General features: G+C 41.4%; 1 non-coding gene across 1 annotated transcript; it reads right to left on the bottom strand.

The window, feature by feature from the left end:
• Nucleotides 1-5,587: 5,587 nt before the first annotated feature.
• On the bottom strand, nucleotides 5,588-5,696 carry LOC136462034 (small nucleolar RNA R71). Its single transcript, XR_010760561.1, has one exon. It is a non-coding gene; the product is annotated as a small nucleolar RNA R71 (small nucleolar RNA).
• Between the last annotated feature and the right edge of the window lie 7,285 nt (nucleotides 5,697-12,981).

Below are 12,981 nucleotides of genomic sequence, written 5' to 3'. Positions count from 1 at the left end.
CTCTCTCGCTTTCGATCTCTACTCGCACGTACACACTGCCGCCTCCAAGTCATCAGGTCTGGAGCTCCAATCGCCATTGCGAACATGCCAAAAGCTTCATAGTAATTCACCTCGGCTGTAGGTTCCTTTTCCCCTTGTTTTTGTTAATGTTGTGCTCGTCTCTAGGCTCACCGACGACCTTTGCCCTTTCCAGTCCACCATAGCTCGATGCCGACCACCTTGGAGCTCTCTAGGACACCGAGAACCCCTTCGTAGGACCCACGGTATACCCCTCGTCCTTCCCATCTCTTCATTTTTGTGTTTCATGCACTGGAGCGCCATTTTAGCGAGCTCTAGATCCTACCGGCCATGGTGCTGCCATGGGGGCCGTTGCCTCGATGAGCTCCCCATCCAAGTTATTGGTCTTGTCGAGTTCGCGTGGTCTCTACCGTCATATCTGTGTTTTTAGTTTTATGCGGCGCGACCGGAATCACCGTCAGGCGCTCGCCGCCGTGCTCAGCTCACCGACGTCAATTGTGCCGCTGCCACTGTACTATGTGCCAGTGGGGAAAACACCCTTTCTTTCTGTGCCGTTCGATCTATTTTGCATGGCTGATATTAGAACGTACCCCTTCGGGGTCATAACCGGTCCACCGTGGACCGTGGACTTGGTGCACCGCGCCCACGTCAGCACGTCCACGCATGCATGGTGCACCGAGCCAATCACCGCGCGCCGCGTGGCGGACACGTCAGCCCACGACATGGTCAAATGCGGTCAGCCACGCACATTTTGTGCTTAAGCCTCTCCGCTTTCATGATATCAATCCGCAGTCCGTACAAGTTTCAATAATTAGTTTTTAGTCTTGTTTTTATATGTTTTTGGAAAATAGGAAGCACTGTCGTGATCATGATAAAAATCAGATTTTATTTGTTTTAATTCAAATTTGAGTTTGGTTTATTTATAGAAATGCGATTACACCTTGTTTTTAACATAACTTTCATGTTTTAACTCCGATTAGAGTGATTCTTGTGCTCATGTGTTCATAGTAATGCGTAGAATAGTTTTACAAGCTTTTAGTCTCCTTTTATACTATTAGGTGTACTATTCTAATAGAATATATTTTGTTAGCATATAATGCTTGGAATGGATGCTTGTATGGTGATGTTGGTCATGTTTTGAGTGTGAGCTCTCCGTGGTTGTTGAGGAGCAAGTGTTTAGAGATCTATACCAGTAGCAAGCTAAGGTTTTGAGAAAGGCAAGTGTAACATGAGTCCCTTGTTATGCAGTAACCATTTATTCACCTTTTCATGTGCATGTGTCTAATATGATAAACCCCTAAGGACTTGACCTAGAACCTTTGTTATCCTAAATTCCTTATTTACCTTGGGTTATGCATATGGGTAGTTTGCTTAGTTTGCAATCACCAAACTATATAATGTTAATCTAATGGATTATGGAATCAATGTTAAAACGATGCTTTTTAGCAACAAGGATATATCAGGGGGTTAGAGCATTGGGCCTTTTTGGGTGCTCTAGTCTGCCCTCCATAAGGACTGAATCTTAAAGTGACAACCTAGGATTTATAGTACAACCACGAGAACTACATAGCTCTGGTCTTAGCTCAATATCTTGTTCTATTCTAGTTTGTTAGCAGCTTACCGAAAGGGCAAGAGGGGGGGGGGGGTACCATGCTGCTTATGGGCCTTGTCCTACCAAGGTGAGTGCTGGACTAGGATCAAGTGTGCCACTCTTGGAGGAAGGCGTCCATGACACTTGGAAGACTGAAACCTTAGCGTCTGCTACTTATTAGAACGACTGGTAAAAAGCTTCGTAGTGATCCCTGCTGACTTACCTTGGAAGTAAGTCAAGAGGCTGATCACCTCGGCAAAGGGCAATCATGACTCATCGGTAAAGATGTACATACTATGTAGAGTTATATAAACTGATATATTAGCCGTGCTCACAGACATGAGCAGCCTGGATCCTTTTTGAGATAGATGGTTTTATGGATGGTTTGGGTGATGATTAATATTGATGTTAATTATACTTTCACCTCGGGAGCTTAAGCATAACTTAGTTACTCAGGTTTAAAATAATAAAATATGACCAACTAAAAATGCTTACCGTAGTTCAGCCATGTCTAGCCTTTTGAGCCTTGCATCCCCTCATGTTATACTTATTGAGCATGGTACGCTCACACTTGCTTTACAATCAACAAAAATTCTGGATGGGTACCAGATGATGATTCAAAGGAGGAGTTCCCTGAGATGTTCCATGAGTACTAGGCGAGTGCTTCCCCCAGTCAACCATCCTTATGGAGTATTGAGTCCCAAAGAGAACATTAGGAATAGTTTCCACTATACTTTTGTAATAGTTGTAAGTCCTATTGTAAGTATGTTCGATATATAATAAAGCATTGTTCTTGATATTCTCTATATTTGTCGCTATATGTGTCGTGTAGACCTCCTGGGCACACATATAGTTAGCACTTGGTATTCTTTGGAAAACTAGGTGCGACAACTTTCCTACTATTAATACTACTCCTGCTCACTGTTTATATATGCTCACTGTGTTTTTATATATGCCCACTATATTTATATATGCTCACTATTTTTGTTTGGCGTCCTCTCCTCTCCTCTACTACTACTTCTACTTCTACTTCTCCTACTCCTCAATGTTTAGCAGCATCTGCTAATTTTTTGGCAACCAGTAGCTATTTTTTTGGTCAACTCTCATCTCCTCTCCCCTCTTTGTCCTATGATGAAATTGTCCAACTCCAGAAATTATCTAGAATATGAACTAATAATCATGAACTTGTGAGGAACTTGGCATCATTATTAGTCGTCCCTACTATCTTTTTTATATGCTCATTGTGATTATATATGCTCACTATGTTTATGATGCCTTTATGCTCCAAGTTCTTGATGAAATGATGTTTGACATATTTCTGAGGCCTCTACCACTACTACTATTACTACTCGTTTTTGTGATATATGGCAGTAGCTACTGCCTGCATATACAAAAACAGTGAGCATATATATGCTTTCCTTGGCCATCTTTCCTATCCTCTATGTTTGGGAAGCAGCAGCTACTTTTTTTGGCCACATTTTCCTCTTCTCTATGTTTGGGAAGCAATAGCTATTTTTTTTGCCAACTCTCCTCTCCTCTCCACTCCCTTTTGTCAATGATGAAATTGTCCAACTTCAAAATTTTCTAGAATATGAGCTGATAATTATGAACTTGTGAGGAACTTGGCATCATTCCTAGCCACCCCTACTGTCTTTTTCTATATGTTGACTATTTTTATATATGCTCGCTGCGTTTATGATGCTTTTATGCTCCAAGTTCTTGATCAAATGATGATTGACATGTTTCTAAGGCCTCTACCTCTACTACTACTATTACAAATCATTTTGTGAGTTAGTTTGAACCTAATTGATGGCTATTTTCTTCACTTCCACTAGGAAATGGACCCTTACTATGTTGTTTTCAACGGGAAAAAACCTAGGATTTACATGTCTTGGCATGAGTGTAGTGAACACGTGCTTGGGTTAAAAAAATGCTATACACAAGTGTTGACGGTCACTAACATCCGTTTTTACCGTCAACATTCCACCCAAAAGTATGGAAAATCATCATCACATGGGAAGATTTATGTTTAAATTTCACCTAGTTCCACTTATACTTGGAAAATTATTTGTATGCAGGAAATATGGTAAATTTTGGCCAAAATGGTGACAAACATGGACCATAGGAGCAAGTGGACGTTCCAGGGCCACCTAGGTCCACTGGGCAGTGTCGCCCAGCACCACCTAAGTGGCGCCTGGCCCCACATGGTGCCCACTTTGTGCCTTGCCACATAGTGATCCGTGGGAGCTCCTCCTTAGCCAAATAGAAGCGTTGATCCAAGTTGGTTTGATCAATGGTCATGATGAAGAGGCCATGGATCCATGGGCCCATTGTCATAGGCTTGGAGCTTCACCAACTGACTTCCCATCCAAGTTTCACCATGTGTTGTCCAAATAACTGCCACTGGGAGCCAACCAACACCGTAGGATCAAGAGGTGGTGGAATGGAGGGCCGGGCTACGCCCTCCCTAAGCCACCCGGCGCCCAAGTCACCTCCACCAACCTCCTGGCTACCTACAAGTACCCCCATGCCTTCCTACACTATAAATAGGGGGTGTGGATCTTGGTGGAAGATGTCCCATTCAGTTCTAGTCATTTCCAAGCTCTCTAAGCTTCTCTAGCTTAGATTTAGCTATAGAGTAGTAGTCTAGTAGTATAGTAGAGCAAGAGCAGAGCTTCTCGGAGTTCGAAAGAGTCTTTTGGGTCTGGTATAGCTCCTTTGTAATTCTTTCATTTCTGCATTACTTTATTTAGTATTTATTTTAGTACTTTATTCTAGTATTGCTTGCTTTACTTTAAGTACTTAGTCATTAGTGTTCATCACTAGTGAGCTTAGGTGCTTGTTGTTTAGCATTAGAAGCATAGGTTATCTTATTATTAGTAGTCTTTCGTTAGTACTGGTTCCATCATCTGGTTAGGGTACTTTGATCTCATTTCATCGGAGCTCGAATCGAAGTAGTAAGTTTATAGATTAAGTGTGGTGGTTAGGCTATAGATTACCTGTGGATACGGCTAGGTCTCTAGATAGATTGGGGTAGGTGGCAAGTGGTGATAGCCTTGTCTATCCTCTGTATTCCCCCATGATAGGTCTGGTTATTAAATTGTAGGGCTCGTGGTAGACCTTGTCTATTTAACTCTCCTAGTTGGTAGATGGGCTGTGCCCCAAAGTACTATCGCATTTCTCCTAGTTATTTGTTTACCCATAGTTACTAGAAAGATAAATCGCTCACTCTCCCAATTAGCTATCTCTGGTTAGCTTGTTAAAAGTAGTTAGTTTAGGTAGTTTACACTTATCCTTCACTATCGTCCACCTACCTAGGATCAACTTAGAACCTACCTTTAGCAAATCCTAGTCCTGTATAGATTCTAGCCTTCCACCTTCCTATGGGATAAATTATAAATTCGACACTCGGTACTCATCGAGCGAAGTGCTACGTGATAGTTATGTGCGCTTGCGGAATCCTCCAATAGATGTTAAGAAATATCAACAAGCATTTCTAGCGCCATTGTCGGGGAAGGCAACTAGCATTGAATTTATAAGGCTAACTTTGTTAGCTAGGTTCTTTTTAGTTATCCTAAGTAGTTTGTCCTTTTTTCCTCATATCCTATCACTACCCTACACGATCATGACCGACAAGTCCATTCATGATTTTTCTGCACCCTCGGCTACTAGTGTAGCCACCGGACCCAATGTCATCAATGGGGATGCTAACTTTGAGCTTAAGGCAGCGTTAATTATGATGCTTCAAGCTAATCCATTTTGTGGGAAAGCCCACGAGGAAGCAAATTCTCACCTCCAACATTTCTTGGAGATTTGTAGCACATTCACCATTAAGGGAGTGAGTCAAGAGGCTATATGTCTTTGCCTTTTCCCCTTCTATTTGTTAGGATAGGCTAAGCAATGGTTTTACTCTAACCATAATGCTAAGACAAGTGTTCTGACGCTTTCCTAGTTAAGTTTTACCCATGAGGAGGACTCATTCTCTGCGCAATAAAATCTCTAGTTTTCAACAACTAGCCGATGAGTTGATTCCTAAGGCTTGGGAACGAATGTAGGAGTACATCTCTGCATGCCCACACCATGGCATGGAAGACTAGCTTTTGATCTAGAACTTCTACCATGGATTAGTGCCATTAGATAGGAGCCATTTAGATGCTACTGCTGGTGGTGCATTCTTTTCGCTAAGTGTTGTAGATGCAAAGACACTGATCGAGAAGATGGTCTCCAACCAAGGATGGAGCGACGATCGACTCCAACCCCATAAACGAGGTATGCATTCAATTAAACAAATTGACATGCTTGCAACCAAGATGGATCTACTCATGAAGCGAGTGGATCATTATGAGAAGGTGGGTGCCCAAGAGACACTTAAAGCCATGGATTCCCACATAACTTGCGAAGTCTATGGAGATGTTGGACATTCGGGCAACTCCTGCCTCGAAGCACAAGAGGACCTCAACTTCATCAACACCGACAATGGGTTCCATCCACAACATCAAGGCTAGAATTAGCGCTCCAACAATTAGGGAGAATCAACTTAGTTTCAATAAGATGATAGAGACCCAATTAGCTCAAATTGCTGCTGCTATTCCATCCTATAAAAAAGATAGAGTTCCTGGTAAACCTGAGGGGACAATGGAAACAACCAACCTTATCATGGCAAGGTATGACTTTTCTAAGAATGGTTGGAGATTTCCTATTAAAAAAATGTGATCCTAGGAGCCCCATCATTATTTGTTCCATAGGACCCCACACTTTTCATAATGCCATCTGTGATCTAGAGTCTAGTATTAACATCATGTCTAAGGAAACTTATGATAAGCTATTTTATACGCCCCTAGCATCAACTTCAGTTTACTTACAATTGGCTGATCAATCCACCCATTATCTCAAGGCAATAGCCACTGATTTATTAGTTAAAGTTAGGAGTGCCTATGTACCTACTGATTTTATGATCTTAGACATGGGTAACGCCGAGGATACACCTTTAATCCTTGGTCATCCTTTCCTTAACACTGCAAATGCTTGCATATATGTGGCTTTTGGGCAAATCCAATTCCACTTTGCTGTAAGAAAATAAATATTTGCTTTTGCCTCTAGACATCCCCTCTTTGATGAGAAACAGGGAAAGAAGAAGCATCCGAAGAGAATCAAGATGAAGAAACCAAAGCCGATTGAAGAACCAAGAAGCCTGTCAAGAAAAAGAAGAATAGAAAGAGATGGCATAAAAAGAAAGATCCTTCCTCAAACTCGTCATCCCCTGACCCTGATCCTAACAAGGCTTCTATGGTGGAACAAGAGGAAACGCCTCTGCCCAAGGACGAATGACCTCGAGCCCGACATGAAGGTAAGTTTTCTATTCCTTGAATTCATTTACCGCATTTCGTTATTTGCATTTCATTTCCAATAAAGTTGCTTTACATTGCATGATGGGTTAGTTGCACTTAGCTACTCTATGTTAATAAATAAAGTTTGTAGTAGCTAATGCTTGATAGGATAGATATGCATTAAAGCAACACATATATAAAAAAATATTTAATATTAATGAATAAAATTCAATAGCATCCCTGCTGAATAAGTTATCTAGTAGTTATAGGTTTAGCTAGTCAGTTATGCATTTTAGTAGTATTAGTTAGTCAATAAAGAAAAGAATCAAAAGAGCCACCAGAAGACATTCCAACCTATGCAAAAGACAAGCTTGGGGGAGACATCTCTCCCCACTCAAGTATGAAAAATCTTAAACCCTCTCTTTACATTCATGTTTGCTTTATGTTTCAATATTCATGATCATAGAATGTAGAGAGGAGTGCCTTTAATTTATTTCGAGAAAAACTCTGCTATATTAAAATGATGATAAAATTGGAGATGATGAATAGTTGTTCTGTGATACTTTGCAAAAGCTTGTCATACAACCTTATACTTCTTAAGTTTTGAGCATGATAAACTTAGAGTTCATCTTAAGTTGAATGCTTTTGTGGGTTTCAAATGCTAGAACCAAGAATAGGCTTTTGTGAGATGTTTTGTAGTCATGATTAGAGTAAATCTTTGAACCTATCTGAGGAATAGTAAAGACAACATGGAGTCTTGTTTTTCAAAATGCTAAAACTCTCTTGCTAGAAGATCCTCAATGGTGATAAATTCCTACCAAAGCCAAATATTTACTTACACATTTATACATGATAAAGCCACTATAAAAGCTGCTTGTTTGTTTTGAGCTTTTTCAAGCTTTGTTGATATGAGTAGAGAAACTTTTCATGCCTTTTGATCAAGATCACGTACACTCACACATGTATGCTATTCCTACACTAGGGATACGCAACCACATTACATTTGTTATTGCTCTATGAGAATCAAAGTTACCTCTCTAGCTATCTTATATCAAAAGAGGGGCATGGGCTATAGAAGAAAAAAAGTAAGAGAGAATAAAAGAGCAAAAAGCACTAGTGTTCAAAGAGAGAGAAAGAGAGTGAGAAAAAGAAAGTAGCCATGCCCTCTCAAAAGAAGCTAGAGAAGGGAAACTTCTCAAAGAAGTACCACTTCCACCAAATATGTCACACACATGCACATCTTGATTAATTTATATGATTTGTTGCACCTTGTGATCCAAATGTTTGACTTAGCAATAGATTCAATTCAAGTAAGCTATGCTTTTACTCCTACCTTGAGCTCCACATAAGCTTTAGGATAGAAATTAAGGCTAACATTCATGGCCTTGGTGAGGATTTCAAACACCATTGAGTGACTTGAGTGTACCATTTGAGGAACTTAAGCAAGTTTTCTTTCTAACTCTTTTGAAAACCTCTAGGAAGTTTGAGCTAAACCAAAGTAGGCAAAAAGTATCTATCGAGCTACACTATCTTGCATTTGCTTGTATCAAGGTGAAAGCTATAAGCCCCACATTGCTAAGACCGATGGTGAAATTTCTAAGCGCTAACATGTTCAATTCAAGAGATAGTATTTGTTTGTATATGAGTTTTTGTAGGGCGTTACATTATATGCAACTCCTAATCCAACAACTTATCCTATGCTAAACCCGCATCTTTGCTAAGGACAGCAAAGGGGTAGCTTGGGGGAGCTTGTTGACGGTCACTAACACCCATTTTTATCGTCAACATTCCACCCAAAAGTATGGAAAATCATGATCACATGTGAAGATTTATGTTTAAATTTCACCTAGTTCCACCTATACTTGGAGGATTATTTGTATGTAGGAAATATGGCAAATTTTGGCCAAAATGGTGACAAACATGGATCATAGGAGCAAGTGGACATGGCAGGGCCACCTGGGTCCACTGGACAGCGCCGCCCGATGCCACCTAGGCACAGCCTAGCCCCACCTAGTGCCCACTTGGCACCTTGCCACGTTAGTGATCTATGGGAACTCCTCCTTAGTCAAATAGAAGTGTTGATCCAAGTTGGTTTGATCAATGGTCACGATGAAGAGGCCATGGATCCATGGGCCCATTGTCATAGGCTTGGAGCTTCACCAACTGACTTCCTATCCTAGTTTCACCACATGCTGTCCAAATAACTGCCATTGGGAGCCAACCAACACCGTAGGATCAAGAGGCGGTGGAATGGAGGGCCAGGTTGTGCCCTCCCTAGGCCGCCCGATGCCCAAGTCACCTCCATCGACCTCCTGGCGGCTACAAGTACCCCTCATGCCTCCCTACACTATAAATAGATGGTGTGGAGCTCGGTGGAAGATGTCCCATTTAGTTCTAGTCAAATCTAAGCTCTCCAAGCTTCTCTAGCTTAGATTTAGCTATAGAGTAGTAGTCTAGTTATGGAGTAGAGCAAGAGCGGAGCTTCTTGGAGTCTAGAAGAGTCTTCTGGGTCTTGTATAGCTCCTTTGTAATTCTTTCATTTCTGCATTACTTTATTCAGTATTTATTTTAGTACTTTATTCTAGTATTGCTTGCTTTACTTTAAGTACTTAGTCATTAGTGTTCATCATTAGTGAGCTTAGGTGCTTGTTGTTTAGCATTAGTAGCATAGGTTCATGTACCTAGGATCAACTTAGAACCTACCTTAAGCAAATCCTAGTCCTATATAGTTTCTAGCCTTCCGCCTTCCTGTGGGATAAATTATAGATTCGACACTCGGTACTCACCGAGTGAAGCGCTACGTGATAGTTTCGTGCACTTGCGGAATCCTCCAATAGACGTTAAGAAATATCAACAACAAGAAGTACAACAACTATGACCATGCACTTAGAGATTTCAATGCCTATGTTAGAGCAGCAACTCCCTCCCTTAAACTGGTCCCGGCTGATTGTGGTGAAAGCATCCCCCCTCAGGGTGGTAGACTGGTTCTTGGAAGAATGTGCTAATTATCATTCTGTTGGTGATGGTGTTTGGACTTTGGATGAGGCTTTCCATGAGCTGCCAATGCAACTGCAATACTTAGGCCTATGATGACATAATTAGATGGTCGATGTAGTTGGATAACACAATTGTATGATGATTTAATTATGGTGTCTGAGGCCTTTTAGTTTGGATAACACTAATTGTATATTGACAACTATATTTTGGTTGTAATGCAACTCCATTTATTAACACTACTGCTACTGTTGTCCTACTATTAATACTACTGCTGCTGTCCTACTACTACTACTACTCTCCATTGGTAGGCAATTGCTGCTTTATAGACCCTCCTCTCCTAGTCCTACTACTTCTACTCTTCTCCTCTCCTATCATCTGCTCCTACTTCTCCTACTCCTCTCCTCTCCTATCCTCCTCTACTATAACTGTTTTACTTGACATAAATTTAGGAGAAGAGATGGCCGAACTCCCTTCACCGGATCTACCAAATAATTATGTATTTGATCTAGGCTTCCAACCAACATTGGGGATAGCAAACCACCCGTATCCAAGCATAGTAAGTAACATGTTTTAAGGACACCTATATAGATATTTTGTTCTGATATATATAATTCTTAAATATAGACAAGTCATCCTATAACATGGTTCAAAGAGACACTCTCAAATTTTGGGGTTGATTACATGCAAGTTGATACATTCCCTATAGAGGGTGGACACACACAATGTCAAATTGGCTTTTCTATTCTCTCTAGGGTAGGTAACCAACAAGGTCTGGTTTTATACATCGATAGGAAGGGCAGCGGTTAACCTCACCACTTTTGTGTGCAAAAATATGCTGTGCTAGAATGTTTAAGGGCGCTTTAAAATATTGGATACGATATTTCTGCATACTCCTCCATGAGGATTGGAGCTTTGAATGTGGGTCTCCACCACGATATTAGACTGTTTTGTGCACAGCTTGCTAAGGACAACATAAATGATGTGGTCAGTTTTATGACTTATATCTAGATTAATTGTTATGTCTATATATATGCATGGTTCTGATAACCACATTTTTTTCAATACTTGCAGATTCAATGAAATGATGTAACATACACAAGTTGTAGCTATGAAGCCATTATAAAGCAGGCCATGTATCAATTGGGTCATTATAAATGGGAATATGCTGGCCCTATTCTCACTTCAGAGGGAATCGATGAAAAAATTATTGTTACTAGCAGGGGATGTTCTAAGCCATTGTTGATCGTCGTTAGTAGACCTTGTGAATGAGCTTGTGAAGTAAGAGAGAGTGCACTAGTAAATACATTGCTCTACATCAGTGACATTCGAGCATATGAAATGAATGATCTGCACTTCACTGAGTACGTGGTATGATGTTGGGAAGTTCTAGGAATTTTAAACTGATCTAAATTATTATGGTTTGTAATGAACAAATTTAAATTATTATGTGTTTGTAATGAATGGGTTTGTAATGAAGTAATCTAAATTATTATGGATTTGTATTGTATATATCTTCTTTTGAATTAGCTATTGATATAATGTCCTTGTGAATTATATTATATATATATGTATATGTATATATGTTCTGGTCAGATTTGAATTTTTAAATTTCAATTTTTTTGGCAGAAAAATATACTATAGGGGTGGTTCTAGATTGAACCGTCCCTACAAATAAAAATTATAGGGGTGGCTGGTGTTACAGCCGCCCCTATGAATTATTTTTCTAGAGGCAGCTGGTGTTACCAGCCGCCCCTACAAATACAGTTGTTGGGGCGGCTGGTGACACAAGCTATCTCTACAAATCAATTTGTAGGGGTAGCATGGAAATCGCTCCTATAAACCCTTGATTTGTAGAGACGGTGTGTAGAGGCAGCTGGCAAAATCGTCTCTACAGACCATCGTCAGCCGCCCCTACAAATGTTTACTATAGTAGTGTGAGCGATAGCTTCTGCAAGATGTAGGTGGAGATCTATGCCGAACTTGATGCCAAGGGCTACCTTGAGGTGGACAATGACTACTTCAAGTGAAGGGAGGAGCATCAATAGATGGTGGAGGAGGAGCTCGCTGATCTATTTGATGACATTATTTTCACCGAGGATGAGCTCAGCAAGGACTGATCGAGACTATGGGCATCAGGAGCAGGAGAGGTGTAGGAAGTGGATGGAGATAGGATCATAGGAAGGTGGTTGCTGTTGCTCTTGAATCTAGAGCCAACTAATTAAGCTGCTGATTTGCCTTGCTTGTCTACTGCTATGCCATCTCTTGCATCAACCTTTTATCTATGTAACAGGTTAATGAACTCATAGGTTTTAGCTGTCCAGACGCCGGAACAATAGGATGGAGCCTCTTGACCTACTCCCTCCCCACCGCCGATCTGCTAGCTCCACCCACATCTCACCCCCAAGCCCAGATCTGGGATCCTTGGAGCTTGTACCTACCGGCTCATCGGAGGGTCCCTACAACACCTGGTTGAGTTCTTAGCCCTTGTTGGTTCAAACTCCCTTAGCCATGGCACCCACTAAGAGCCATCGGCAAGCAGAGAGGAGCCTTGGTGGAGCTTGGGAGATCCACCTTCATGCAGCTGCCTCCACTAGTGGTCATGGCTCATGCTAGCCAGGTCCTTCGGGTAAGCTCTCTCAACCCTAATGTAGAACCTTTCCTCGCATCTCTGGATGGGTCAGGGTAAGGCTACACTTCTTCGACTCTGATGCCTCGCTCGATGACTCTGACGTGCCTCCATCATCGGGCTAGGGCAAGGCTGTTCTGCTTTCATGGTGGCAGCACCGATGTCATCATTGTCACCCCAACCCTTCATGCTTCGTGGCCGAGACGCGTCAGCCAAGTGCATAGGCTCCTCCACCATAGTCAACTCGGCTGGTGTCCATTATCATGCACCCTGCATGTATGACCATGGCATCAGATGTGGATGGCTTCAGGCAGATCTAGAGTCGTAGGCGTTGGTGGCGCACCACCATGCCTTGCTAATCCCGGCTAGTCCTGCACTATCATTTCAAAGGGATGGCAAAAGCTTTGCCATGATTTTTGTTA

Source organism: Miscanthus floridulus, chromosome 6 (assembly GCF_019320115.1).
Source record: "Miscanthus floridulus cultivar M001 chromosome 6, ASM1932011v1, whole genome shotgun sequence".
Classification (NCBI taxonomy): domain Eukaryota; kingdom Viridiplantae; phylum Streptophyta; class Magnoliopsida; order Poales; family Poaceae; genus Miscanthus; species Miscanthus floridulus.
The sequence above is the reverse complement of the archived record's forward strand: the minus strand, read 5'-3'. Positions and strand labels throughout refer to the sequence as shown.